The sequence below is a fragment of the Lactuca sativa genome, chromosome 8, assembly GCF_002870075.4.
Source record: "Lactuca sativa cultivar Salinas chromosome 8, Lsat_Salinas_v11, whole genome shotgun sequence".
In the NCBI taxonomy this organism is placed as follows: domain Eukaryota; kingdom Viridiplantae; phylum Streptophyta; class Magnoliopsida; order Asterales; family Asteraceae; genus Lactuca; species Lactuca sativa.
In genome coordinates, this window is record NC_056630.2 from 289,046,972 (window position 1) to 289,071,448 (window position 24,477).

At 36.0% G+C, this 24,477-nt stretch overlaps 1 non-coding gene across 1 annotated transcript; it reads left to right on the top strand.

The window, feature by feature from the left end:
• Positions 1-485: 485 nt before the first annotated feature.
• Positions 486-592, top strand: LOC111877546 (small nucleolar RNA R71). The gene has a single exon (XR_002845456.1). It is a non-coding gene; the product is annotated as a small nucleolar RNA R71 (small nucleolar RNA).
• The last annotated feature ends 23,885 nt before the right edge of the window (positions 593-24,477 follow it).

A 24,477-nucleotide genomic window follows, 5' to 3' on the forward strand; every position in this document is an offset into this window, starting at 1 on the left:
GATAAAATCCCCTCTCTTTCTGCTTGTATTTCTCCTCCTTAGCCTTCTTGTATTCTTCATACGGGAGCCATCCCTTCTTCGGTTTCCGCCAATTCTCGTCGTATCGATCGCCGCTTGAGTAAAACACTTGAGCTTTCTTGTTTCCATTTTCATCCAAGTCACAATCCTTTGTGAGATGAGGCCCTCTACAATTCTCACATCCAACTCGAATAACATGGATTGTTTGATCCATTTTTGTCATCCTTCTATCTAGACTATCGAGCTTAGCTATCACCGCCGCCATGCCATCGTTTGTCGAGTTCACTACCCCCCGACTTACTTCATTTCTTAGATTATGGTATTCTCTAGAATGCTTAGAGAATTCTTCAATTAACTCTTTGATTACCGGGGGTGGCTTCTTCGTGAGCGGGCCTTGTGAATCGAGAAATTGCCTTGTGGTGACATTGACTCCATCATAGAAAATGGAGACCTCTTGTTTGCTTTTGAGGTCATGGTGTGGGCAATTTCTAAGAAGACCTTTGTACCTTTCCCAAGCTTCATAAAGAAACTCCCCGGGTTGTTGCTCGAAGTTTGCAATAGCTTTCTTCAACTTAGCTATTTTGGAAGGCGGGCAAAAATGGTCTATGAACTCTTCTTTCATCTTGGCCCATGTGGTGACCGATCCGGGAGGAAGTGACTTGAGCCAATGTTTTGCAACACCCTTGAATGTGACTGGAAGCATGCGAAGTAGCTGGGTCTCGCGTGGCACATTTGGTACATCGAAGTAGTCAGCCACATCAATTACTTCATCCAAGTGCTTGTAGGCGTCCTCGTGGTCTTTTCCATAAAAGGGAATCTCCTTGAGTTGGGCAAGGATATGAACCTTTAGCTCGAAAGTAGCGGTAGCGGGGATTGTGGGCTGCACATGTCCCAGGCCAGTGTCATCGCGCATCCTCTTTTTCCATTCCCCCATGGGGACTTCATCGATATTAGCCTTAGTGATAGCTAAATCGTCTTCAAAATCGGATTCGTGCTCGTATGTGGGTTCTTCTTCTTCCTCGGTCTCGTACTCGGTGTCTTCTTTAATTGGGTCTTCGATTGTCAAAGAGGAGCTGGATGCTCCTGATTTGCTGCTCCTCTTTTTGCTGAAAACGGACTTGGGGTTCTTTAGTGGCGAATTCTTTGAAGGAGCGGATTCCCCAATGGCTATTCCTTTGCTCCTCCTTAATGTGGATTCCAGGTCTTCAAGAGGAGGTACCAGAGGTGTATCAGATCCTCGGGTCATGAAACAACTGCAAGCAAAACAAAAAAATGAGTAAAAAGAACAAAAAGAAAAATAAAAACTAAACTGTGAACAACGATGAACTCGCTGAGTCGGCACGAGTGCACTCGGCGAGTTGTAGGCAAAAACAGAAAAAAAAATTCTAATTACTAAATTACCTAAGAATTAACTCTGTGTAAGATAAATCTTACACAAAGGATCGATAAAAATAGAAATTAATGATAATTTAGAACCGTTCCCCGGCAACGACGCCAAAAACTTGATGTGTGTAAACTCAACTAGTTTTAGACCTACTTTTAATTATAAAATAAAGACACAAAGACAGTGGACCTATCAATTGTGGTATAGCTAAATAAGTAGGGTATTGAACACAGGGAACGGTAAATTAAAACTCAAAACTAATTCTATCTAAATTAATTAATAAATAGGGGTTTTCTCTAGTTTTACAAGACTAGAAAACTTAATAACTATCACTTAGACTAAAAGCTAGAAAAGCAGAGGATTAACGAGATTCAATAATGAGAAGGACTTCTGTTTAGTTCAACTCAATTGATCCTATGGTTGATATTATGATAATAGTGCAATGGATTAACTCTTTTGTTGGCTACCGATTCAAGTGATTAGATTCGCGTTCACTACACTAATCCTTAGTGAATAAACTAACTCAAACAGTGATCAGTTGTCTAATTTAATTAAATTCACTAGATTAATTATTCGGGTTAATTTAGACTTGAAATAGTTAACTAATTTGGTCCTTTAGTTAACTTCTTGTTGATGGTCATCACACAAGCTCACACATGAATTTACCTAATTTTCTTATTAATTCTAGTTTCATGTTCGTTAATCCTAGACATATGATAAAGTGGTCACATAAACATATGAGGTTGATAATCAAAAGATGTTCATACTATTTAATTACTGTCCTATTAACAGAAAATTAATTATCATTCACACACAAGGTTCTTTAGCAAGCTAAAACTAACAAAAATAACCAGCATTGAATTAATCCTACCAATAATCAAACCATAGTCTTAATTTTGTATCCCCAAACACAAGTTTAAGAGTTTTAGCTCATGATTGAAGTGAATAACAGCAAATAAACGAATTCTAATTGTCTCGCCATCATGAAAAACAAAAGATTAAGTGGAATGATGAAATTTGCCTCAAATCTCCCTCAGAATTGGATTCTAGCTTGTATCTTCGTTCTCTAGGGTTCTTCTGGCTCTTCAATCGCAGCTAATCTCTCAAGAAGGCTTCCAGAATTCTTCCTTTTTCGATCTGATAAGTTATCCATATATATGCAAAACGACTCGTCGAGTCAGGTGCCGACTCGCTAAGTCCATCTCTCAATCCCCGTATGCAATAAGTCTCTGGGTCTTTGAGTCTTTATCTTCTCGAATATTCGACGAGTAGATGACCCTACTCGCCGAGTAGGTGTTGTTTTTGGTGGTTTTCTTCTTTGTTCAATTCCCAAGCTCCCAACCGCTTCTCCTGCTTCCTTTTGCTTCCGAGCTTCACTTTTGGACTGTAAACATAATTTAAACACTTTTAATTACCTTTTGTCCATGATATGCGATAATTTGACTAATAAATGATAAAAAAACCTATAGTTAATATGAACTAAATATGCAAATATCACCTAGCACCAATAGTGTGGATGCCTCAAATGGAAATCACAAATCACCACAAACTTTGGAAAACTCTTGAGAGAGTAATGCACACTCTTGAATTTGGCCACCACTCTTGTACACACACAACTAGTGCCAAAACAAGTGCCAAGGACTCCGTTATATAGTGTGGAGGATTAGGGTTACATCCATGTAAACCCTAATACCCATGTCTCTTCCTTTCTAAGGATCCATGGGTCATCCATGGACTCCCATGCAAGTCTAGCCCATTCCAAATGAGTATTAGCCCACACTATATAAATACAAGAGCCCATATTTAATTAGTCACTTTTTTTTATCACTAAACTAATTCTAAATTAATTTATGATCAATACTAATTAAATAATATGATTTCATATTAATATATTATAACTTATAATATATTAACAAATCATAAAGATATTATTCTCAAAAGGTTATCCAAATCGTTCGAGTGAAGTGCAACCCAAATGGACCATGCCGGGTCGGGTCAAGTGCATCTCAAATATTGCACCTTATCCAACAGTCTGTTGGGGTGAGATTGGTCACAGGGTGATAGGACGGAAAGAGGTAGTTCTTCAGACTACCGAGAGGATTCAGCATATCAGAGAGCAATTAAAGACTGTGTAGTGTTGGTAGAAGAGTTACGCCGACCGGTGTCGATCTGAGTTGGAATTTCAGGTCGGTGACATGGTACTCCTAAAGGTCGCACCCTGGAAGGGTGTTATTCGCTTTAAGAAGAGGGGGAAGTTGGGTCCCCAATACATTGGGCCATTTATGATCATTTCCAGGGTTGGAAAGGTGTTGTATAGACTGGATCTCTCGGAGGAGCTTAGTCAGATCCATAGCACTTTCCATGTTTCACAGTTGCGGAAGTGCATATTAGATAAGGAGGCAGTGGTATCATTGGATGATATACAGGTCGACGAGCGGCTGGACTACGTGGAGAGGCCAGTAGCCACTATGGAGAGGAAAGAGAAGGTTCTACAGAACAAGGAAGTACATTTGGTAAAGGTACAATGCGAGCATCGGAGGGGATCCGAGTGGACTTGGGAGTCGGAGGCAGAGATGCAGGAGCATTATCCGGAGTTGTTTGCCATATTAGACTTCAAGGACGAAGTCTAGTTTAAGTGGGAGAGAATTGTAACATCCCAACTCCCAGGTATAAATTTTAAAAGCATTATATTCATTTTCTTGAAGGAACTCGATGATTTGGAGGCCCCAACTCTTCGTGTCGAACCTATTCAGCCGCGTGATTTATGACTTGTACTCAACGAGTCGGAGGACCCCGAATCGACGAGTAGAGGCTGTGCATGGAAATCCTAAATTTAAGGGTTTGCACCTTATTTAAAGGACCGTAATTCCTTTCCTCCAGCCTCCTTACCACCTTTTGACAGCCAGAAGAAACCCTAATCGGCTAAACCATATTCTTGAGTGTGTGAGAGGCTAAAGTGTGTTTTTGGTGCATATGTTGAAGAAGTTTGAATATTAAGAAGCTTGGAACGAGAAGTAGCTTGTAGATCCAGTGACTACATCGTCTTTGCTTGCATTTGAAGGTCAAAAGATTATACCTTGGACTTCCATTTGTTAGATCTCTTCTTATGTGAGAATATGGGCATTTTGGTGCAAAAATTGAGTCACTTGCGGATTGAGCTTTTCACAAGGGCATAATTTCAGATTTGGATTCCTCTACGCCCTTATGGACATAAAGTCTCAATATTTATGAAGCTTTGGCCCTCCTTCATGTCCAAAAGCTTCTTCTAGGCTAGTTATGAGTATTTTAACACCCTAGGAGCCTAGATTTACTATTTGGAGCTTTGGTTGCACGTAAAAGCATCTAAATGAGAAATGGACTGAAGGGACTCGACGATTTTCATGGTTAACTCGACGATTTGGTTGAAGATTGGATATTTTTGGTTTTTGCATGGGTTCAGTGAGTCAGTGAGATGACTCGACGAGTTAGTTAGGGTTTCCCGACATTATAGACACCATATGGACTTGATGAGTAGTTTGGAAACTCGGCGAGTCAAATGTGGTTTTCATAGTTTCTTGAGTTCTGAAGGAACTTGACAAGTCAGTGGACTACACTCGACGAGTTGGGTCAACATGGACTGTTGACCTTGACTGTTGCCTTTGAATTTGACCAAGGGTTGACCGGTTTGACTTATGGTGGTATTTTAGTAATTTGTAAATTTATGGAAGTGGATCATTGGTAGATGTAAGTGTTTGATTGGAGTTGTATTTGGGGGGAGTTTGACATTATCATCCCGAGCTACTTGTGAGGTGAGTTGTCCTCACTATACCAATAGGGTTGAAGGCACCAATGCCGACCCTTTTTAGATTTGTATCCAGGTTTATTACATGATGATATGTTTAGTGACCTGGTAGGTCGGTATCCTGGTATATAGGGTAATGTGAGTGTTCCTTGAACTAATTTACCCTAGTTCAACATGTATTATTTTGAGTGTTTGTAATAGAGGTCTATCATTAGAAAGTGAAAGAGTTTGGATAGAAACCTTTCAAGAGACTTAGATGACTGTCAAATCCATTGGTATTATATATGTATAGAGTTTGGAAAATTTGACCTTGAAATAGGTCTACAACATACAAACATAGAGAAAACTTTGACAACATAAAGACCTAGCGAAACTGAAATTTCGAGGGCTAATCATAAACATAAAATAGTAATACTAGTGTATACACATGGACCTACGTTATATCCAAAAGTGTAAGCAGAGTATGCCCTACCCGCGAGGAGTGTTGTTCTGTTTAGTACTAGTCCCATCCCTGGATTCAGCCAACTGGTGTTCTGTTTCCCACACATGCCTTTCCAATGCTACTTGGCACTACCAAAGTTCTCTAACTTCATATCGGTTGGCAGTCAGTTCCCTATGTAGTGCATCAATGTGAGTCCTTGTTAACTCCTGATCTTCGCTTAGGTGGCGGAGGCGAACTGTGTTGACTCCCGAGTAAGCACCAACCTCCATGACTTGGTTGATGGCCGCTCTTCCTTGTTCATCATTGCGAGCCACACGACAAACCAAGATAAGGAGGATTCTGTCAGCCGAGCCTCCCTCGCTCAGGTTGTAGAAGCTTCGGTCCCCATTATAAGGAGGAGGTTTTCCCTATTCGTGACTTCAACTTCCCAAGTTTACTGCCCACAGAGGTGTCGGGCCTTGAAAATCCTGTCGAGGGTTAGGATTTTGGGCAACTTGAGGTGGATTATAGACCTCTGGTTCTGAGTTGGAGTCTTCTTGAACTTCCTCTTCGTTTTCTTCCTCAGAATTCTCCTCGGGGTCTTCTTCTACTAGTTCAGATTTGATCCATCCACCGTTCCCTTGATTGGGAAAGTACGGGTCTCCTGGCAGATGAAATCTAGCCATTTTATCTAAGCAAGAATAGGGGTGTAAAAGACATATACTAGATGTATTTCTAAATAGATTTATAAGGTGATCCTTACCAGTTACTCCTATACTTACGTAGTACATACCAACTATATATAACTATGATAGAATAGACCTTCGAATAAGTTACCCAACTCTAAGACCAAAACCAAACAAGGAACAAGAAGTAAAGCGAAGATTACAGATTCTAAGTCTATAGCATCTTAGTCATATATAACCTTAGCGTATCCACTCAGCAACTATAAACCTACTAGTAAGGGTCTTTTTAGATTTCAAATAAGTAAATTATAGTACCACAAAATACTCCTATAGTATTTTAAGTTTATGTTAAGTTCTAGCGTTTCTTTGTAGCAAGAGTTGGTAAGTTTTTAGGCTTGTTGCAACGCCACAACCATTCCTAGGAATATGTTAATGACTTCCTGGATAGGTATAGTTGATCAGACTATATCGGTCCCAAAACTGATTATATATCCCCAAGCCTACTCGTGTTGTTCAACACTCACAATACTTTTGTTCTGTTCTAGTATGACACGGCTTTGGTATATATGCATGTATGTATACTTTAGTAAAATATTTGTTATATTTAAAAAGTATAACTCTTGGTCAGAGTGTTTTAATCCTATTGTATTTATAGTTGTATATCTTTTATGGGTTGATATACTTAGTTCACTATAAACAAAGCTCTGATACCAATCTCTCACGCCGCGAAACCGAGATGACGGAAATATTCGGCGGTGGAGGACGTCATGTATAGTATCATAACAATGCACAATAGTAAAACAAGAAACAACATCCATTGCATTAATAATATAGTTAATACATGTGTGTTCTTTGTACAGTTTTATGACACCAAAATGTATAGCAAAATAAAAGACGAGTCTTGAACATGCTCCGTCTTCTCAAAACTTGTGCTAGTGTACCTGTCTATTGGTTCCCTGGAATACAAGTTATTTTGAAAACAGAGCACCAACATTTAAGTTGGCGAGTTCATAAGTGTTTAATATCTAATGTTTGTATTTGTTTCATGAAAACGTTAGTATACTTCCCAGAAAATCCTATGTTTTCTACTTAAAATGAAATGTAGTCTTTTACCCAAGAGCCAACTGTTTGTATGTTTTGTTCTCTTGAAATAGTGTAAAATGTAAGCTTTCCATAATTGTAGACTATCTTTACTAGAAAAATAGTATACTTGTTCATGTAAGAACATTACTGTATGTATGTAATGGAAGATAATATCTTTTAGTAGATTTGTTTAAAATAAAACCACTGAAGAAATATTTGTCTTGTAAACTGAATTGCTTAGTTAATGTTTAATGTGAATGAGGATATAACCATAATTAATTGACTAGTATGTACACGACGTTCTTCAGGCGTCGAAAAAGATATGAAATTTGTCACCCATAGATATGCTGATCCCAACTATAGCTAAAAACCAAGGTGCGGGATTGTCAGTCCCGTATAGATCTATACACAAATTTACGCTCTCCCTTCAGGAGACTCTGGTTATTAAACATGACCTAGCAAGGATTTTGCTAAGTGCCATGAAGAAGCATTTCACATTATAGTCAACTTGCGTATGTATAGTACATATGTGCCTTCTGGTTCTTGTAAATGAATAGTAATAGTATGTATGTATTGATTCATGTATTGTTTCTTTGATCTAGAAAATAGTATGAATTGATTCTCTAAACTATACCTATTATAGTTTACTAATATGTTTGTTTGAACTGTAAATGATTTGGAGAAAATACCCATTTGGTTAGCATATACAAATGAGTTAAGTATGTTTTTGAAATGAGTTTTAATACTCATGTATATATTTAGCATGTATAATTATGATTTAGCCGACAGTTGGACTAGTGATCCTACGCTAAGACCACAACCAAACAAGGAACGGGAGTTATGGTATTAGCAATAGTCCTAAGTCTGTTAAAGCCTAATTATACATAAATATACAAATGAATATGATTTTGATATAAACAGAAATCTAAAATAGTTTAAAAAGAGTTTGAAAACGGTTTTAACAATATTTATAATCATAAGAATTCTTTTGTTTGTTTGCTTTCATATGTAAGTGTTAACACAATTATATTGTGTTTTACTTGTATTCTCCCCCTAAAAACATTTAAAAAGGTAAATTTTAGGGGTATGAACTCACCTTATGTGAGTGATTCGATTTAAGGTTCATATGGGATGTTATTTCCACAAGTTAAGTCCCGTAACAAAACCGAGTGCTAAAAGCATTTCCCGTAATATATATGTATACTATTAGTGAATATAATGACAAGTATGTTAAGGAAATAGATTAATTTGTAAGATTTACTTACAAAATGGAGTGTTAGAAGTGATTTCATGAGGCTGCAATGCGTTTTCGGTCAGCCTTGGGTTTTTGGCCAGATGAAGATTCAAAGGGTGTGTTCTTGGTGAAACCAAGATGATTCAAGCATTTGCGGTTGAAGATCACGAAAAAGGAAGGTGATAACTTGATGAAATGAAGAACACTTGGTGTTCTTAGCAAGATCCTAAGGAGATTCAAAGCTTTTTCTGATGATAGTTGAGAGAAAATGGCGGGCTTTCGGTTGAAGATCTTGAGAGCAAAGAGTGTGTTTTCGGTTGGGTGGTGAAGAAGTGAGGAAGTGTTTGGTTGGCCTCCATATAGGGTCAAAACTGATGTGATAAGTTCATTGAAAGGTGTGAAATCATGTTGGAATGTGTGCCAAAGGATATAATTTGGCCTGATTTCGGTCCCAAGCCCACCGAGAACGAGACTAGTTTGTTGCCGAGGGTTCTCGACCGAAAATGGTTTGCAGTCTCACATGTTTTCGGCCCGATGTGAGTTTTCGGTCCCAAGTCTTGAAGTCATGCGAGGGTTTTTGGTCCTAGTGAGAATTCTCGGATTTATGCATTTCACTTCTAATTTTTGTAACACTTATCATAAAAGGTCTAAACACATAGAGATTTTAAATCTAAACTTAATAAGATAGATCAAAACAATAAGTTTGACATTTGTTGACCCAAATTTGACTTTTACAAGATTGAAATTAATGGTTTGTCACATCATCCCCCCGTTAGAAGGAATTTCATCCTGAAATTAAATCTAAAGTCATACACATGGACTAAGGGAAAGATGTGGGTGCTTTTGTTTCATTTGTTCTTCCTGCTCCCAAGTGAATTCAGGTCCCCGCTTGGCATTCCAGCGAACCTTCCCTATGGGTATACGACTTTGTTTGGTTTGCTTAACTTCGCTATCTATGATTTGTACAGGTTCTTCCACGAAGTTGAGGCTCTCATTGATCTCAATTTCATCGAGTGGGATAACAAGAGTCTCATCAGACAGACACTTCTTTAGGTTGGATACATGGAAGGTAGGGTGTACATTGCTATGTTCTTAGGGTAGTTTGAGTTTGTAAGCCACTGGACCGATTCTAGCGATGATCTCGAATGATCCAAAGGTTTCTATCTTTTGTCTTGTAACTCTTTTGTCGATCTTTAGAGGATTTTAATCGTTCACGAATTTGTATAATCTTTTCTGTCGTTTCTCTGATGATCTCTGGACCAGTGAGAGTGCTATCAGGAACTTGTCCTTTAGCTAGTTGTGTATCACCCACTTTAGCCCAGCAACGAGGTGACCCGCACTTCCGGCCATAAAGAGCTTCGAAAGGGGCAACCTTGATACTAGTATGGTAGCCGTTGTTGTATGAAAACTTGACCAGTGGTAAATGGATGTCCCATGCTTTACCAAAGTCGATTACATAAGCTCTCAGCATGTATTCTAACGTTAGAATCATTCTCTCACTCTGCCCATTAGTTTGTGGGTGGTAGGCTGTACTCATGTCCAACCTAGTTCCTAAGGATTTTTGTAGCGACTTCCAGAATCTTGAGGTGAATCTACTATCTTTATCAGAGATAATAGATATGGGTACACCATGTAGTCATATAATCTCTCTAATATATGGCCTGGTTAGTTTCTCCATCTTGTCAGTTTCTTTGATTGGTAGGAAGTGCGCGGAGTTGGTTAACCTGTCAACAATCACCCAAATGATATCGAGACCACCCATTGTCTTGGGAAACTTGGTTATGAAGTCCATTGTGATTCGCTCCCACTTCCACTCAGGTAGCTCTGGTTGTTATAGTAAACCTGAGGGCTTTTGATATTCTACCTTAACCTTGGCACAAGTAAGACACTTGCCTAATGGGAGTTTAATTTAAATTATTACTTAAAAGATATTTCTTTTAGTTATATAAAATTATAATCATCTATTTAAATACATATGTTTGTTTTTTTTGGTTGTTTAAATAAGGAACAAAAACAAAAAATTATAGTTTACTAGAATTAGTAGTTTTCACCTTTTTGTTCAATTTGACCATTTAGATAACCTTTTCATAATTTTTATTTTGCCATGGACTTTAGGAGAGTCTATTTTGCCTAATTTGGCTTGGAACTTTTTTATACACTTACTTTTGTTATAATCGTTTCACTGTTGGTCTATAAATCAAGAAGTTGGTGATTGTCAAAAAGAAAAATACATTTTTATTCATTTAGCCATATGTAAAAATAAATTTTCATACAAATGGAATGATAACGAAGGAACATATAATATGAAGTTTGATTTAACTAACTATCAATAAAAATGACTTTAGATGAATTGGTTTACTTTGTTTAGACTATTAGTGAACATAAAAATGACCAAGTATTAGGCTATGCGGAGTCGAAAGTGCCAAGCTCGTCAACTACATTGAAACACTGCCCCTAGCTCTCGCTAGGGGGCTCACCATTGTTGAGTCGTCATAGTCTTAGCGAGGTGAAAGAAAAAGCTTGCTTGGTTCCGATTGGTTGCATGCAAGTTCCAACTTCACTTTTCAGTTTGCATGAGAATAAAAAACAATACAATTTTAATATATATATATATATATATATATATATATATATATATATATATATATATATATATATATATACTCAACTAATATAAATCAAACACACTCTCACCAATTTACACAAAAAAAATCATATCTCTCACAACATTCTCTCTCGATTCACTAAAGAAGCATGTCTTCATCTCAAACAAAGAAAAACCTAGGAACCAACAAAACAAATCTTCAAACCTTCCATCACTACACCTTCTTACTCCAAACACTCAATCAACAAACCTTCCATCCCCAAACCTTCCATCACCACCATGTTATCGACCATCATTTGATCATTTCTATTCTCAACCAATGGGATTTTACCACAACCAATCTCAACTAACACCTCATCCGGATATGGATCTTGATCCATTTGAAATGGTTCAAGAATCTCAATTCATTTCTCAACCCCAACAACAAACTGACTTTCAAACTCAACCACGCTGGCTACTCGACGAGTCATCCGATTCTTCTGATGACGCCCCCGGTTGCAGATCCAGTTCAAGTAGTTTTTTCAGGAGCCCAAAGTGGAACAACACGCACAAAAAAAGGAAAAAGGGAGGGCTAAAAGTAGAGGGTGGACGGATGATGAAGAAAGGGCACTAGCTCAATCATGGCTAGATGTGTCGGAGGACCCGATCCACGGGAATGACCAAGACTCAACAACCTTCAAAAATAAGTTTGGAATAAATTTTGCAACCGCATGAATAAGAAGGACCGCAACTCCGATGCACTTTACTCGAAGTGGAGGAACACAAGCCGAGCCACAATGGAGTTTAACGGCATATACATGAACGCGATAAAAAATCCCCAAAGTGGTGCAACTGAGGTGGATGTCATGGCTAAGGTGCGAAAGATTTACAAGGCCAAATTCGGAAAACCTTTTGTCAATGAATCATTTTGGGAAGTTGTGAAGGGCAATCAAAAATGGCTAAATGTCCAGACGATTATGCGGGGATGTCCAAACGAAGCAAAACTTCGAAGTCCACCCACAGTCAATCTTCTGATGCACATATCGCGGGGATTGACCTCAACAATGATTGTCCTTATGAAGTTCCAACTCGTTCTATGGGACGAGACAAAACAAAAAGAAAGTTGAAAGGAGTACAAAATTCGTCGACTGAAGCAGAGGGATAATAAACACAATGAAAGGGTTAGACGATAAGCTTTAGGGTTTTTTGGAAGTGGGAAAGTTAAGAGAAATAAACCGTGCTAGAAAGGCAAAGAATCATGCGTTAGAACTTTACTTTAAACCCATAGAAGATCAATTGTCCAAGGACGAACGTCAGGTTATTAACAAAGCCAAGCGGGATCTCGCTAAAGAATACAACTGGGATTAGTTGTAGTTTTTTTAGTCGTGTGTTTCGTCTACTATTATTAATTCGTAGTTTTTTAAGTCGTATCTTCTGTCTACTATTATTAAGTGGTAGTTTTTTAGGTCGTATGTTTCGTCGACTATTAATGTAATCTTTTTTAATATTATCTTTTTTATTTAAAATTTAAGAGTTTGTAACATTTTTTAATATATATATATATATATATATATATATATATATATATAAAGTTTTGTCTTCATATATATCAAAAAATATATATGGAATCGTGTATACAAAAAGGTAAATGAATTATATATGTAGAAAAATTCATGCAGGGAATCGTGTATATATGTAGACAAATTTATTCATGGAATCTATGCCATTTTGTTTTCATATATATGTAATTTATGCAAGGAATCTATGCCACTTTGTCTTCAAATCAAAGAATCATTTGATATATATATATATATATATATATATATATATATATATATATATATATATATATATATATAAGATATTAACTCCAGGCAGTAGCAAAGAACCACATCTTAAAATCAAAGAATCACTTCAAAGTCCTCTTCGTCATCTCCAGCGGACGATGTTCTTGATAATGTAGTGGAGTCGGTCATTTCCATACGTAATATGCCACAACAACGTCTTAATAACATTGGATCAAGCAACGATCAACGTAAACGAAGAAGATATATTCAAAGACAGTGTAAAGCGGCCCACCAACGTCTCATGCAAGATTATTTTGACGAGAATGCTCTCTTTGAAGGATATTATTTCCGCAGACGGTTCTGAATGCATAAAGATTTTTTTATACGTATTGTAGAAGGTGTGACTTCAAAAATGTACTACTGTATTTCATATGTTAGCATATGGCACTCCCCTTGATGCACTAGATGAGAGTTTTAGAATGTCTGCACGTACTGCTCGAGATAGTCTTCATGAATTTTGCATAATTGTCATGTCTTTGTATGGTACACGATATTTGCGTCGGCCTACTGCTTGTGACATACAACAATTGTATGCTCATCATGGAAATGTCCATGGTTTGCCTAGGATGTTAGGAAGTTTAGATTGCATGCACTGGAGACAGAATGCGTGACTCATTTCAAGGACAATACAAAAAGAGCAATTATCATTATCCCACAGTCGTACTTGAAGCTGTAGCCCACCAATATTCAACAAGGTGTATGATGGTACTGCCCAGATTCGTCATTTGTATTGCGAGGAACAGAATACAAATTTGGGTACTATCTTGTGGATGAGATCTATCCTGACCTTTCTTTTTTCGTTAAAAGTTTGTCATGTTCGGATGACCTTCAGAGAGCCAATATTAAGGGAGTTCAAGAAAAAGCAAGAAAAAATATTGAACAAGCGTTTGGTGCACTTAAAAAGCGTTGGAAGATAGTTGCAAAACCATCCATGTTTCGTGATATTTCTAATATGACATAGGTGATGTATACATGTATCATATTGCATAATATGATATTAGAACATGAAGGAAACGCAATATGTGAGTACGAAAAGAATGAAGTCATCCCAGAGACACATCCACTAGAATATGGTGGTCAAGAGTGGATGCATAGATTGAGGATAATTCGGAGTGCAATAATCCATACCGATCTTCGCCACCATTTGACCGATCATCTTTGGACGATGGACAATCTTGATCTAAATATGCCACCGGAAGACGAATTAGAAAACCAATATTCGGAGGAAGACCCGTTGCTGTTGAGTGTGGTTTTTTTATGAAGTGAGTTTTAATAATGATGTGTGTTTTTTATGTATGAAATCATGTTTTAATAATGAAGTGTGTTTTTTTGTGTATTAAATAAAAAATATTTTTTTATTAAATTAAAGTAATTAAATTAAATTACATAAAATAAATAGAAAAAATATATTTATTAAAATATAGTAATTAAATTAAATTAGAAAAAAGAAAATACAAAAAATTGAGTGCTAAGAGTGTACCACTTCTTAAAAAATGTTAAGTGTAAGTGTTAAACAAAGAAAAATGATGTGGCATTAAAAATACTTATGTGGCAAGGTGCCAAGAGTGTCACCACTCCTCTTAGTCTTGTAGTTAACATAAATATTTACGCAAAGTTATGACGTGTACCTGAAGCATTATCACTTAGAGTCCGAACTTTCCTCTCTGAGTCAGTCATATACTCGTTGTAATAACTTCTATGGCAAATGGTACATGATTGAAATTTAAATAAGAAAAAAAATTTTAAAAAAATTTCTTGGCAACAGATTAATGAAAATAATTACATTTTGATCTTAGTAGCAAACGCCTTCTTGATATAATATTTGAAGAGCATGCCATGTGAATTTAATAATAAACATATTGGTTACATACCACAATTTGAAATAGTAATATAACACTATGAATACAATGAATCAACTCAATTTCTCTATAATAATTAATTGAAAGAAATGATTCGTCTCGAATTCATAAATATTTAATGGTTTGATCTTTTATGAGGCTTCATAGATTGGTTACTCGCTTTGGTGCCAAGGCTTCACATGAGTTTCTATAATATGAAACACCAAACTTTATAACTTTTGTTAGTGGATGGATGAACATGCAAGTCGAAATACATATTGTTTTAATTAAAAAAACACACTTATTGTGACAACACAAATCCTATGTTGAACATTGTTCATATTAAATTCACTTGACACCAATGTTGCTTCATGGTTACCAAAACATGGATGGAAAATGTTGAAGATTGTTCATATTAAATTCATTTGTCCAATTAGAAGATAATTGTCAAAGTTTCAAGATTTGTATGAATTTATATGATTAGCTAATTTCTTGAAAAATGTTGATGTGAATTATCTTTGCTTATGAGTTTTTCTAGATCATAGATATTATTTGACATTTCTTGTTAGTTAATTGTTGATCTAAATGTCTTGTAATGGATTCCATAACTTGTCCTCAAGTTATGGAAAACCAAAAGTTTTTTTTCATAAAAGTCATTAAACTCATAAGTTAAGAAAATGAAAAGTTTTGAATAGTGTCAAAACTTGTCCTCAAGGTTTGGAATTTGTAAAGTCATACTTTTGAATACTTTAATTCCAAACCCTAGAGTTTTAAAAGTTTAAAATTCAAACCATATACTTTATAGTATTATAAGTTATATATATATATATATATATATATATATATATATATATATATATATATATATATATATATATATATATATAAGATCAATTTAGTCTTACCGTTAGTAGACCTCATTCACGAAGCCGGTCTATAAGGGGGTATTAGGTTACTGACTATAAAATGGTTGTTTAATGGGTGTCCACTCTCACCCACCGCTTCCTTGACTGGTGGAGGGTCATTAGACGAACGGGTAGGATAGGACATTAATTCTCATTAAGTATAATGATAATTATAAATTAACTAAACCTTTTTATAAAATTCCCAATCTTAGTTACTTTAGGAAAATGTGAAATTGATGCTAATTCATTAAAATTGCACTTTGCACCTTGCCAAGTCGTTAATGAAGCATGTGTGGTTAACTGACACATTAACTTGGACTAGTAAGGGTGACAAAGGGTGGCTCGATGTTTGTCATAAGATCAATGGAGCGTGTGTTGTTAACCGACACATTGATTGGGTGATAAATGACATCGGGAGTACCAAGTACATTTTGCATGGTTATTCACACCTTGTTTGTGATCCTCGGTATCCCATTCACAAGCCTGAAGGGCATAATCGAGATTTAAATATGCCATTGAATTGTTGAATGAATCTCAAAGGATCTAGGAGTTTCAATCCAATTAAAACTTAATAATCAATTTCTTTTTTGATGGTGGAAATTGGTAAATCGTCATTTACCTACCTTCAAAAATTTCACAAGTTGGATTACGACATCCATCTTCCAATTTGTAAAATATTGTCTTGGGTCCTAGCCTTAATATTTCATTTTGGGTGCTATATTAAGGACTCTTTATCTAATCTAAACTCTGTCTTTCTTTCTCAGATGTCTTCCAACACTGCTTTTGACTTAAACCCTACTGGGTCCTTCTTTCTCGTGAACTTGTGTGGGAGAGTCATCTTTGATGGGTCCAACTTCAATGACTGGATTAGGAACATCAGGATGGTCACCCGCTATGAGGAAAAAGAATATGTCCTAGACAAGGAGCTTAAGGAAATCGATGAGTCCTCTACTACTCCTGAGGAGATTGCTGAGTTTAGGGCACATGAGAAGGATGTCACCAAGGTGTCTTGTATCATGTTGGCCACCATGATAGCTGAACTCCAAAAGTCCTATGAGGACTACTACCCTTTTGAGATGCACCATGACATGATGGAAAGATACCATCAAAGTGCTCGTCAAGAGAGGTATGAAATCATCTCTTCCAGGATAACAACAGGATGAAGGATGGTGAACTCATCACAGGTCACTTATAGAAAATGCAAAGGTTTGTGGACCAGTTACTAAAGTTGAATGTGAACTTCCCTGAGGAGCTAGCTATTGATATCATTCTACACTCCTTACCTCCATGTTATCATCAGTTCCGCATGACCTATCATATGAACAAGAAGGAGGTCACACTTAACAAACTTCAAGGGCTTTTGAGGACAGCTGAAACCAATCTCAAAGGTAAAAGTGTTGTTTCTACTCCTACTGCAACTGCCCCTGTTCTAGCAATTGGACAAGGGAAAGGGAAGAGATAAAGGCTCCCTCAAAGAGCCACAAGGGAAAGTCTCTTGATGGATCCTCTTCAAATGGGACCAAGGTTGGTTCTGCTGCTCCCTCTTCCATTCCTAAGGAAGCAAATTGTTTCTACTGTCACGAAAAAGGGCACTGGAAGCGAAGCTGCCCCTAAATACTTACAGGATGTCAAGGATGGGAAGGTTAAACCCAGCCATGCAGGTATTTACTATTCTGTCTAAAAACTCATCACATTCTAACTTTTGGGTTCTTGACACGGGTTGTGGATTTCACATTTGTTTTGATGTGCATGGCCTAAAAAGAAGTAAGGATGTGGAGCACGGGAAGATAAACTTGATCATAAGGAATAGGAAGGTTTCACCTGTCACTAAGATTGGAGTTTACTCTTTATTGCTTAGTAGTGGGTTAGAAATAAATTTGAATAATTATTGCTACTCGTCTGACCTGGCGAGAAATATTATTTCCTTTCATGGTTTGTATAAACAAGGCTATAGTTTTTCATTTGATAATGAAATTGGTGCTATAAATGCTTATTATAAAGGTGTTTTTTTTTATTTTAAAGCATTACCATGTAATGGTGTATATGAAACTGTGAATGTTCTAGACAACTTAGAAAATAATGTGTTGCATATCGATTCTTCCAATGAATTGGATAAAGCATGCTTGTGGTATTGTCGTCTGGACATGTCAGCAACAAGCACATAGGCTAACTCCAAAAGGTTCGAGTTTTGGAGTCATTTGACTTAAGGTCGGATGACCCTTGTGAATCTTGCTTACTTGGAAAGATGACCAAGTCACTATTCACTGGTATTTGTGAAAGGGGTGGAGGTTTGTTGGATCTTATACACATCTATGTGTGTGGGCCCTTCTAAACCGCCATAAGGGATGCTAACCACTTCTATGTGACTTTTACTAACGATTATAGTAGATATGGCTATATCCACTTAATAAAGCATAAGTTAGAAACATTTGAAAGATTCAAAGAGTTTAAACAAGAAGTGGAGAATCAGTTGGGAAAGGAACCAAGGGATCATGGCAGATCCAGGCACATCGACAAAAAAATCACTTCATAAGACATCGAATAGAAGGACTCCTCGTGGCAAAGAGGGTATCGTCTGAGGAGAACCCATCAGATCCCCTCATGAAGGGACTGAGTAGGGTTAAGCACTTACAGCATGCGAGGCGCATCAGACTGAAGGACGATATTAGTTTTAATGATTAAATAGCTCTCGAAACTTGTAATAGTTTAAATGCAATTAACATTTGATGCTTAAATAAAAGGTGCTTTTTATTTACTAGTATGGTACTGTCTTATGTCAATCATTTACTATTGTTTTAGTTTGCATGTTTTGACTTCCAGAATAATTACATTATTCAAACTATCCATAGTCGATCATACGCTGGAAGTAGGTATTGAAGCAAGACTGTCATGAATTTGGCTTGTAGATTTGTCTGAATTGTATTAGATATAGCAAAGTTTGCTGCAAAATTCATGAGTGCTCATAAGGTTTGAGTATTGGATTAAACCCACGCTCACTTGTATCACTTCATGAAATTTATCTCGAGTGATCGTGAGACGATAATATCATATAAATCTTCAAACCAAGAGATATGAGTTGTTGACTATGAGTTGGTTGTGCATTGATAATACAAAACCGCTTCAGTAACTTGATGCTATAAAACGTGCTGTTGTGTACAATTTGATGAGTATTTAGTACAAACATATGAGTCGAAGTTTATCTGTTCATTTTAGTCCTTGGAGGATTAAAAGCGATATCTTGGGCACCTCGTTGATTTTGTCTTGACTGATGTGTCGGGCCTAGTCAGAACTAAATTCATATGTTCGATTAAGTTCTATATCAAACAAATCGGAGATCGAGAAACAAAATGTTAGACAATAAGTATGACGTTGTTCCATGTATTTTTCCAGCTGATATCTTGAAAACAGAGGATTATATGATCACTTATCTAAAATGGAGCGTCTCAGTTCGATAGAGGCTTTGAAGGTACTTTCGTTTAGTTTAATGAATATTTCATTTTTTATTATATATTTTTTTTGTGATTGCTATTTATTATTGGTGTTATATTTAATAGAGAAAACATGGATCCAAGGTATTTAGGGTTGCATGTACACTTAGGAGTGTTAGAATGCTCAAAACCCAACAGTGGTATCAGAGCCTAGGCTTGTTTTCTTGTTATACTTGCAAAAGGAGCTGAAAAATTGAGTTTTGATGTTGTCTGCCCAGCAGACTCGCCGAGTCCAAGGCAAAATGCATCCAACTCGCCGAGTTGGTTCGTGCACTCGACGAGTTGGACCCCCAGACAGCATAAATTCGACTTTGTTGGCTAGAAATTGACTAGGAACATTACCTTAAGTTGTTTTTGAACTTATAAACTTGTTTTTGATGTGGTAATGTTCATGCTAATCCAATTTCAAAGATAATCGTCAATAGATTCATGTTTTGTATTAGTTTATGGTTTAGACTAATTACATGAAAAAGTTTGATTTGAATTATCTTGTTCTTATGAGTTGCTTAGATTAATAGAAAAGTTGAGTGAAATAGTTGTTTTCAATCCAAATTAATCTAAGAGTAGATTCTAAAATGTGTTTTTGTAACTTGTCCTCAAGTTATATGAAAAGTCACATTTAAGTTTCATAAAACTCATAAAATTTGGCAAAGGTTACAAAATTAAGAGTCTAGTTCTAATTAAATGGTTTTATGACTCCATAACTTGTCCTCAAGTTATGGAGGACCAAGAGTCTCTTCATTAAATAATAAATAAAAAAAATGTGTAACCTTAATTAATTCCATAAGTTATAAAATAAAGATAAGTTAATTCTTTTATTAGTTTAAAGTCTTCCATAACTTGTCCTCAGGTTATGGAACTTGAAGAGTTTTTGGATTAAAACTACTTTAAACACATAAGTTATGGAATTAATTAGTTTTGAATAGTTTCAAAACTTGCCCTCAAGTTTTGGAATTTGTAAAGTTTTCTCTTATGAATACTTTAATTCCAAGTTAGCCCTTAGAATTTTAAAAGTTAAAATTCAACCCTTATACTTTATAATATTATAAGTTAATAATATATATATATATATATATATATATATATATATATATATATATATATATATATATATATATATATATATATATATATATATATATATATATATAAGAGTAAAGTCAGTCTTACCGTTAGTAGACCTCATTCACGAAGCCGGTCTATAAGGGGGGTATAAGGTTACTGCCTATAAAATGACAGTTTATTGGGTGTCCACTCTCACCCACCGCTTCCTTGACCGGTGGAGGGTCGTTAGCCGAACGGGTTTGACAGGACTAGAATTCTCCCTTCATTAAAAGTATTAATGATAAATACTAAGTAACTAAAGTCTTAATAATAACCAATCTTAGTTACTTAGGAAAATGTGAATAAGGTGCAAATCCATGAAATTACACTTTGCACTTTGTTTAAGTTGGTTAGTGGAGCGTGTGTGGTTAACCGGCACACTAACTCGTATTTAACAAGGTAGGCAAAGGGTAACTTAATGTTTATCATAGTATCGATGGAGTGTGTGTGGTTAACCGGCACATCGATTGAGGGGTAAACACTTAAGGGTACCAAGTAATTTGCATGGTTACTTCACACCTCGTTTTGTGATCCTCGGCATCCCAGTCACAAAACCTGAAGGGCACACTCGAGATTGAAACATGCCATTGAATAGTTCAATGAATCTTAAAGATCTAGGAGTTTCAAAACCAATTAAAACCTAATAATACATTTCGTTTATCTTGGTGGAAATTGGTGAATCGTCATTCAATTACCTTCAAATATGTTATAGCTTGGATTATGGCATCCCTCTTCTAAGTTATAAAATAGTTTGTTGGGTCCTAGCCTTAATATTTCATATTGGGTGTTATATTAAGGACTTTAAATCAAGTATCTTGAATATCTCCCAAAAGATGTTTGGTTTAGACATTTATGATCTTCCCAAATCTCTTGAAACAAGCTTTCCTAAATGAAGATGATGTCCCATGGAAATCATACTACTTTCATCTCCTCCAATTATTCTCCCTAACCCACAAGTTCAAAGTCACTCAAGCCCTATTGGCAAGGCAAGGTCTAGGTGTGATCACATCTTGGAGATGTAGTCACATATCGCAAGCCGGGAGAGTTGGGTGTCAAAGTCTTGAGAAAGTTGGTAGTTCAATCACTTTCTAAGTCACATAGTGAGCTCCTTTGGGACTCCTATGAACTAGACAATGACAAGACCCTTAATGATCTTATCTATTTGCTAAGATCAACTTCCTAAAACTTGATGGACATTGACAATGGTGACACCGGATATCCAGTAAAGCTCTCTCTTCTCAATGGAAAAGGATCGGCCATAGTCAACTGGGTTGACCAAATGGTAAAGAGAAAAACTAAGTCTGTGATAGTCCCGTGTACCATTACCAAAGGGTCCATATGTTTATATTGCCAAAGGAAGGGGCATTGGTTGCGAAGCTACCAAATTTACCTAAGGATGTTAAATTCAATAAGTTTGACTCTACTTCAGGTAAAGTCCACTATCTAACTCTGCTAAGTTTCTATTATGAGATTCTGGATACATGATGTGACTGGGTCACATGGTGATGTTTTAAGAATCAAAGAAAAGTGCAGAAACTTAAAGAAAGAATATGCTGAATCTGATCGCGTAGATGGATTTCTATTGCGTAGTTTGAAGATCGGAATCTTGAGCTACTTCTTAGGAGTTATGAGATATTGCTTAGGAATAGATAACAACAATTTTTCATATGGATTGTAAGGATAAGTTTTTCCGAAAAGTTTTAAAATAAAAGAAATTTTTTAATTTTATTTATTTTAAAATATCCTTACAATGGTATTTGAGGAAAAATTGTTGCTTATATGATTCCATTAATAGCAAGAGTGGAAATATGAAATTGATTCTTTCATTTGTGGTAATGTCTAAATTTACCAAATAAGGAAAGATTCTCATCACCCAAGTTTCAATTGGACCGGAACTTGGAATCATGCAAGTTGTATAGCATGATGAATGAGAACTTTCAAGTATTGGAAAATTAAGACGAATTACTTGTTCACATGGATGTGTGAGTCAAGTGAAGGACTAAGGGATCGAGTACACATTCTTGTGCACTGGTCAAGTCCACCACAAAAGATCGATAAAACTATTCGTCATAGTTTACAAAAGCTCAGTAAATATGGTTACACTTACAAGCTTAAGTGTAATTCTAAGACATTGGAAAAGGTTCAAATGTATGACAGAGCGAATAAGAAAAATCAATTTAGGCAGAAAGATAAAAGTTTCTCAAATCTGAAAAGATGGGATAGTACTTTATTATCAGCTTTTATGATCATCTTAATGATTTAGAGACCTAATCACAATTCATCCTCTAAGTGCATTCTGATAGCTAAGAAGAGGAGCTATGAATTGTTGAAGTGGTTAAATCAAGAAGATGAGTAATATTTCATTCCAAAACAAGTCTTAGAGTCATACTCGAAGACTGTAAGTTGAGTGACATGTCTTAAAGAAGGTTTAAAACACTTGTCAAATGTAAGAGTAAAAGTTTCCTAGTCTTGTACATTTGAAATTGGTAAGTTGTGATGTTTTGGATAAAACAAAGACCAACTAAGGCCAATTGTGTGAAGTGTTTGTCTTGATTAGAATCTGTACTATCTCTTGGATGTTTGACAAGTGAGTCTTATGGGTCAAGAGGACAGTGGGAGTCTAAAAGGTCTTGAAAGTCTCAAGAACTAATCAAGAATAGAACCTGAGGTTCTTCACTAGCACACGACTTGAGGTTTATAACCTATCGTGTTGACATATTCTGTGCCCATTCCAGTGAAAGTTGGCTTTGCATATGAGTTCTTAGAGTTCTCAATTGGTTTCACAACAACTTGGAAGCAATGGTAGGCCCTTGAGCTGCCAGGTGGCAAGAAATTAGATTGAGTTCAATCCATATGAGTTTGGATTTGTCATTATCCTTATCCTGTGACTATGGTTTTGACAATTCACATGGATAAGAACACATACACCATTAAATCTAAGTGTCATAAGGTTTCTCTCTGATTCATGAAAATGATGGTGAGGAAACACTTTCACTAAGTAGATTTTAGCTAGATAGCAATTGTGATATTTGCATTCTCAAAGTCGTTAGTGGAGCATGTGTGGTTTACCGGCACACTAACATGGACTTGTGAGAAATGGAAAAGGTCTAAAAAAATGAGACTATGATTACGGCATCCCTTTTCATAGTTCTTAAAATTGTTTAGACACACCTGTGAGCTATCTAAAAGAGGTGTATGTTTTTGATAAAGTTTTATCAAAACAATCTAGTATCAGAAATCTGAACTTTGGTAAGAAAGTCAGCTGATTTCTGAGTACATGTCAAAGCTAGAGGGAGCATAAGTGTTATGCTAATAATCATCATGTTAGTGGGAGCATGATAATTATGATAAAGGTTGCAAGTTAGCAATGTTAATTATAGAAAACAAAGGTTTCAACTGGGAAAGAGTTGTTTTACTATAATTAAGGGAGAGGAAATTATACTTCATCTCAAATCTATAAGCTTAGATCATGAGGCTTTAATCATTTAGTCAAGGATATATATATATATATATATATATATATATATATATATATATATATATATATATATATATATATATATATATGAATTTCATGTTGGAATGGCTCAACATAAGGAAATTTTGTATAGGAGTCCATTATTTGCGTTCTAAAATTCGATTATGATTACGGCATCCCTTTTCATAATCTGAATTATGAGAACTTGGCAAATAGAAATGGAAATATTATAGCAAAAGACTGGTTTAGTCTTTATGTGAGACATCATGAATCGTGTCCCATATGCTTCGGATATAGGATCGATTACATGTGCTATATTCATCCTTTATAAAATTTTCCAAATGCCTGGGGCATTTAGAAGGGAAAAGGTTTAGAACTGGATATGACAAAGAGGATTAAACAATTGTCGAGGACAATCTAAGGTTTACTAAAGATTGGTTGCTCAAAGGACAGTTGGAAGTATAGTGATAATTCTGGAAGGACCATATTGACATAATCTGTAAGAGGCAACTCTTGTTCAGAATTGATAGTCAAAATGGAATATGGAAATGTTTCAAAGTTAGAAATTATTCAATCTGTGTAAGATTAGGAAACTTAATGCAAGAAGGATGTTTCCAAGGAGCTGA